The sequence below is a fragment of the Triticum dicoccoides genome, chromosome 6B (genome assembly GCF_002162155.2).
Source record: "Triticum dicoccoides isolate Atlit2015 ecotype Zavitan chromosome 6B, WEW_v2.0, whole genome shotgun sequence".
In the NCBI taxonomy this organism is placed as follows: domain Eukaryota; kingdom Viridiplantae; phylum Streptophyta; class Magnoliopsida; order Poales; family Poaceae; genus Triticum; species Triticum dicoccoides.
In genome coordinates, this window is record NC_041391.1 from 250,714,626 (window position 1) to 250,721,969 (window position 7,344).

The following is a 7,344-nucleotide window of genomic DNA, read 5'->3' on the forward strand; positions in this document are numbered from 1 at the left end:
GGGGCTAAAAACAACATTTGAATGTACATAGTATGAGACTTAATATCGATGTTTCAATTCGGTGTACATTGTAAGATTTGAACCGAGGACCAGTCATACGGGTAATTATTTCGAATTCGTGCCATACTAAGTTTCGAAAAGTTGACATTGACTCAATTTGTTGTGCTATTTTGTAGGTCATATGTTTGAATCCATCCAAAAGTTTTCTCACTACCATGATGTTCATCATAGACATATCAATTTGTATTAAAAAAGTAGCGTGGATACAGTGAAATGCGAAATCCACGTTAGAATTGGAGATCGCTATGTGACACACACTCTAATTCAAATAACTAACTATGTGACACACACTCTAATTCAAATAACTAATTATGTGACACACACTCTAATCCACGTTAGCATGGGTACCGTTTCGATTTTTTTTCAAATAACTCCTCATTAATTAATTTATAGTACTCCCCCTATTCAGTTTTATAAGACCTTGAAGACATTTCAGACAATGTGCAAAACAGTTCATTTTAAGTTGTCTGAAACGACTTACAAAAGTGAACGGAAGGAGTTTCTCGTTTCGAATGACTAATTATTGCAAGGAAAACACGGGCATGGTAATACATACAGATTCATTTGCAAATGAAAGAAGATTCGTTTGCATTCTAAAACATAGGCGCACCAGGCAGACCAGGCTCATGTCGGGGTGGACGCTGCTTCGGTGCCTTAAAGGCAACTGCCCTTGGGTGACTGACATGTGGGCCAGCCACCTGTTGGCCCCACATGTCATGGACACAAAGGCAGGTGCCTTAAGGCACCGAAGCATAGTCCTGTCAGGGTGGTCGCGTGTGTCGGACGGACGCGTAGCACCCAGCCACCCACCCCCCTCCCCCCAAAAAAGGATAACGACAATATAAGTTCACGCTTCCATGTTTCGGATTGAAATATCTGGCGACCCCAATTCCAGCCCTGCAAAATCTCTCTTCTCCACCGTCCCCTTCCGCGCCCAGATTGCTCAAATCCCTAATTCGCCGCCAACCCTCGAATCGCCCCTCATCTCGTCTCTTTCCCCACCGTTCCCCACCTTTGTGCCGGACAACAACGACGAAGGCGACAGTCGTGCTTCACCACCGCACCGGAGCTACCTCATCTACGCCCTCGTCCACCGCACTGGGTGGTCCACCGACAATGTCGGCTGCCGCCACCGACGTGCCTCACAGACACCGAGTTCCACTGCATCAGGTGCGCATCACCGATGCCGTCTCCCAGCTCACCGGGGCTACTTCACCGAGCACATCGTCGCACCTCCACCCCCCGAGGCTATTGGGGCTTCACGAACGGTCTCGTCCACCATATCATAGCGCTCTGCTACCACTCAAGATCTGCATCCGTGCGCGGCTAACCAACGCCAGCGCATCTCCCTCAACGGCTCTGAAGTGACCCGCACTATAGCTAGGCGAGCATGCCCAAACGCCGGCCTGAACTAGGTATCCACACATCACTCCCTTGTGCACTGTTCCGACAATGTTTGGATATCCTTTCACTGCCCTCTTAGCTTACACGCCTATGCAACTCTGACTTTAACTCTTATTTCTTCTGGAGATATCATCTGAAACAAGCAAATCCATTTTTAGCGAAGCATGACGGCGCTACGGGATCTGGTACACATCCTGCACACCCGTATAACCTTGTATGTATCTGTCCTCTGGTACAACATCAAGATCGATGCCTCTTATTTGATCAACCATTGGCCGTGTCAAAAATGTAGAGGGGGATGCAAGGAGCACAAGGCCTGCACATCCAAGCAAGTGGTAACATGGACTTGTACATGGAACATCCCAAGCGCAAGAAGAGCTGCAGTGAGCCTGTACAACGAGCTAGCGTAAGTCCCTGCATTTCATTTAATTCATACTGGCATTCGTGTATGATTTGTGTGCAGTGACTGATCCACGAATTCAAGTTACCAGGGGCTAACATTTAACTTAAAAAATATGAAGGCACTTGCATTCCTGAAATCAACATAACTTGAGAAAGGTGAAGCTACATGCACTTTGAAAACCAGCTAATGATCCAAAGTAGTTCAGATTATAAACATGAAATGATGCAAGCACCAAAAAACACAAAATGCAACATGGTGTACAAGGACTACAAACATGGTCTGTACCTGCTTGAATTATTCGTTCTCTGGTTGAAAATATCGAAGTGTAATTGCACGTATAACCAGTGCGCAAACTGCATATCAATATGTCTATCCTGCACAAGTATGCCAATAGTTTCAAACAACAGATTAGAAAAGTATTTATGCTATGTTGTCATGATACGGGGACTTTTTGGTAGATGGCCTCGACGTCTCCTCAAGCTATGAAAATGCACTATAATTTGCTTGTCATCAATGCCTGCAAATCTCTGTCTCTCTCAACATAGTAGATCATCATTAGACACTAAATCCTTCAATGAGCTTGCAAAATGCTTGCATTAGATCCCTCATTAGACACTATATGTTCATCACCAGGAGCATGTAAAATGTTTGCATCAAATCCTTCATTAGCAGTCTGTTCATTAGACACTTCAAGCTCAAGAACAACATTTGCTTGTATGTTTGCACCGGAAACTTGATTAGATACATCAGATTCAGTCAGTTCAGTATTGATTGGGGGAGTTATAAAATAAGTAGAAATTGGTTTCATTTTCTCATAGATTCCCTACATACAAGCAGTTTTACAACACCGTCAGGTTTAACTATTGACCAGAAATTGAAGAGTTGAATTAGATATAATCAGGGATGTGATGTACCTGCTCGTTGCGCATGCTACTCTTGCAAGCTGCGACTGTCCATTTGCGCAAGCTCGATGCCATGCCCGTGCTGCCGCTGCTGCCTCCCACGCAGGCTACACCCAGGGTTGGATCTTCATCTTCTTGTCCTTCTGTTTGCTTGAAGCCCGGCGACCACCCTCCAATGAGGGCGCGAGGAAGTGCTGTGTCGGCCTGTCCAGCGGCGGCTTGGTTAGGAGTGAACCATACTGGAGGCTGGAGCGAATGAATTGGGATTTTTCCTGCTATCAATCGATATGGGAGGCGCTCGTTTGGGCCGCGAGCCTGCTATAGGGCCTGCCTTGCACTTATGTTATTGGCCCATCCAAATTAAAACATTTTTTCATTTTTTACATTGCCTGCTCGTGCGTTGGGACGAACAAAACTAGCATGGGCCAACCTGGACAACTCAAACTAGGTGCACACTTTCCAGCCACCTGAGGCGGCCTCCCATACCAGCCCCTATGGTGGCACCGCCCCTTTTTGCGTGTATGATTGGATAGTGAAAAATATTCCAGTGGCGCTTTTGATTTACCCACAGAATGGTTGAATTGCTTGTTTCTATGAACTGAGTTCGCCAATAATGTGAAGGATGCTAGTCTTTTCATCCTATTGTAGATTGCTTAGATCTCGATATGCCAAAAGTAATCGCATGAAATATATAGTAAAAGCTAGTGTGATATGTATGGCTACAACTAGTCTGACTACACGTCCTCATATAACATATCAAGGACGCACCATCTTACTAGATTAACCATTCGACTTACCCATGCAGCGTGGGAAGAAAGAAGTATTGGGACTGCGTATCCAAGCAATTGATGCCATGGACTCCTTCGTACAACCTTGTAAGCGAAAAAGAAGTTGTAGTGTGCCTGTACAAAGAACTAGCGTAAGTTCAGTTACCCGCTTCTCGGAATTTTAGTTAGCCACTTATTGCAAAATTGTTCAATTACGTTGCTTGGCTTAATTTAGTTTGCCACTGATTACATAATGGCATTAGCCTGTTAATCATATTGTAGACTGCGCCTATCTATGTGTTTGATACTTACTGTTAAGAATTACCTGTTTGCCTTAACTTAAATATCTAATTTTTTGTTTAACTGCTTTGCTGCTGCAACAACGGGTTACAATGATGTTAATAACTACTCTTCAACATCCAATTGAAACTATTTAATTCCTTGTTTGTTTAACTGGTTTGCTGTTATAACTCCCAGTTGAGATGTTTTGCTAACTTTAACTTTTCTGAATCCAATCGGAACATTAATGGCAAAACAGGTTAGCCCAAGATTAAAGAGCGAGGTCCTCATGGACGTTGCATCATCCCACAGCAGTGGCACCGGCCCAATCGTGCATTATGAATTGCCAACTGCTGATGCTCTAGAGGCTAAACTAGTGGTAGAAAGAGATTCTGCTTCTGCACTTAGAGATGAAGTTGACATGTTGAGGAAGCAAACAGTAGAATCACAAGCAGTACCCAAGACAACCATTAAATTTGGTGGATTTCAAAACAAAGCAAGCTGAGACTGACCAGATTGTTAAGGTCCTGAAGGAAAAAAGGAAATGAAATTCCTACTTGGTAAATCATAGGTGAAATGTTCTTTCCATAGTCGAATAAGCTTTGTGTTGTCTGTTCATGTAATCAATCAAACCATTTGTTTTAGAGATCATGTAATAATTGTTTTTTTATTTTTTGGTTTGTAATTTTATTTGAGCACAAGTCTGTATTAATTGATAAGACTCGGAGACATTTCATTTGGATTGCTGTGCCAGACCTACAAATATGCCAATCGGGCTGAATGTGCATTCAACAATAGTAGTAGTATAGATGGACCATAGGTGGCACGCATCGGAAAGGGCCAAGATGCTGGCTAAAAAAAGGATGCTGTTGTAGCAAAAAAGTACAGCGGCCTGGCTTATGTATGTTAGTTGATATTATTGATCCATATACTCTATAAGTGTTTATATGTCTATTCGTTCTGTACATTCTTGGTTGATTGACTCGGTATTTGAATCTTGATACATCGCTTGTGTAAATATCTAAATGGCAGTACACATTATGCTGCGTGTGACATTTGAGTTGGACTTGAAGTGTTCCAAATATTCGAATTCACCTTAAACTGGATTCTAGTTTCTGAATTTGAGTATCGGCATTTGTAAACCATATTCATATGTGATAGTGGAATACATCTTTGTCGTCCTTTTGAAGATATATAAAAACACATAGAATGATTTATAAAGATTCATATAGGAATACAAAATGGATTCGAATTTAGTTGCCAGGGTAAACTTGGATGCTTATTGTCCCAAAATTTGAAAGAAGAAGCAAAATGTCCACTCCCACGTCGGCTGCCCAAAGCCAAGTGTTTGGGAGATGGAAATTACTGTCTACCCATTACACGGACAATCCATCGGCCCGATTTCCACTACTCTAAATAGGGGTAGGTTAGTAACTTCAATTAGACGTGACACGACCGCCTCTGAGCCCATTCCGACAGGATGGGCGTCAAACATGGGCGGCAGAACACATTTGATTCAAGCTCGTCCGAAAGACCTCAGTTTCTCCCTCCATTCCCCATTCATACACGGTGGGCAGCAAAACAAACTCGACTCGGCCGAAATCGATGTAGGCAAATATTTTCAATAGGGGCAGGTTTGTAACTTCACTCAGACGTGACACAACCGCCCTACCTATCAGCCCCTTTCATACACCATGGGCGCCAACCATGGGCGCCAACCACCCTCTCCTCGCCCGAAATCGCTCTGGGCAAATATTGGCGAGATGCGAGATTACCGTCCTATCCCCAACCGACGAGACTTCCAAATTTTAAACGGGGGCTAAGTTCGTAACTTTCCCATATTTCAGACAGGCGCGTCCCAAAAATATGGTTCCCCGTACCTCTCCCTCCATTTTCCCATTCATACACCGTCCGCGCTAGAACACTCCATCCCCACACTAGCCTCCGCCCGCCACCCCATCCATCGCCGCCGTCCTCCACCACATCCATCGCCACCTTCCTCCACCATGCCGGAGCGCCTACCAAGACCGCGTCATCCACTGCTAGAGATGGACGTTTCTCATCCACGGCGATGGACCAATAGCCTTGCATCGCGTCCTCTCGCTTCATCGGTGCAGTCGTCCTCTTTGCCGGGGCCGCTCACACGACCTTCTCTTCCACCGCAATGGGACTTATCCCCCAATGCACCCGTCTACCGTCGCAGATCTGCTTCAACGCCACCGACAGCCATCGCACCCCCAATGCCTACACGGCGCTGCAAGAGAGGTGGTACTTCATATCTCCTCAACTTTTTGATCTCAACCAGAAAATAGATCTTAACTTGGTTACTCTACATTCTTTTCAGCTCTTAGAATTTAGTTCTTACTTCGAAGCAAACAATGGATGCTAAATATCATTTCTCTGGTTTGCAGCTTCAAATATGCCATGGCACAGCCATAGTATGGTTTAATTGATCCTGCTTAGGGTTTAATTGATCATGTTGGTTCCGTGGTGGTTTCTTTAATAGAAATCGGAGGGGAAACCTGATGGCCCACAAGTATAGGGGATCTATCGTAGTCCTTTCGATAAGTAAGAGTGTCGAACCCAACGAGGAGCAGAAGGAAATGATAAGCGGTTTTAGATAAGGTTTTCTCTGCAAGCACTGAAATAGTAGGTAATAGATAGTTTTGTGATAAGATAAATAGTAATGAGCAAAAGTAAATAAAGTAAATAAAGTGCAGCAAGGTGGCCCAATCCTTTATGTAGCAAAGGATAAGCCTAGAAAAATGTAACGCCCTGGATTCGATGCGTCAGGTGTCTGCCAGTTATTCGCCGTTATTGCCATGTCATTTGCTTGCGTGTTGCATTTTTCCATGTCATCATGTGCATCTCATTTCACATACGTGTTCGTCTCATGCATCCGAGCATTTTCCATGTTGTCCATTTTGCAATCCGGCACTCCTATGTCCTCCGACGTTCCCCTCTTGTCTCTTTTCGTGTGCGGGTGTTAAACTTTCTCGGAATGGTCCGAGGTTTGCCAAGCGGCCTTGGTATAGCACCGGTAGACCGCCTGTCAAGTTTCGTGCCATTTGGAGGTCGTTTGATACTCCAACGGTTAACCGGGTAGCCGTAAAAGCCTCTTTTGTTTGCATCCTAACACCCTTACAAAGTGGCCAAAACCCATCCAAACCCCCCCATGCTCTTGGTCGTCCGATCACGATCGTGTGGGCGAAAACCGCACCTCATTTGGACACTCCTAGCTCCCTCTACCTATATATATGCCCTCTCCCCCGAAATCCCGGGTCCAAACCCTAGCCTCGCTCCCTCTCCGCCGCTGGACTTGTCCGGATCGGACCGGACGCATCCACGCCGCCGCCCGCAGCCAACCGGAGGCCGCCACGTGGCACCCCTGCGCCCACTTCGCCGCCGGCCCGCGGAGCCCATAGCGGGCCCGCGCGGGCCCTCGCGTCGTCGCCGCCTGGCCCATCCCCTGCCGCCGGAACCGCTCCGCCCCGCCGCCTCCTGCTCGCCCGCCGGCGCCGCCCCGGCC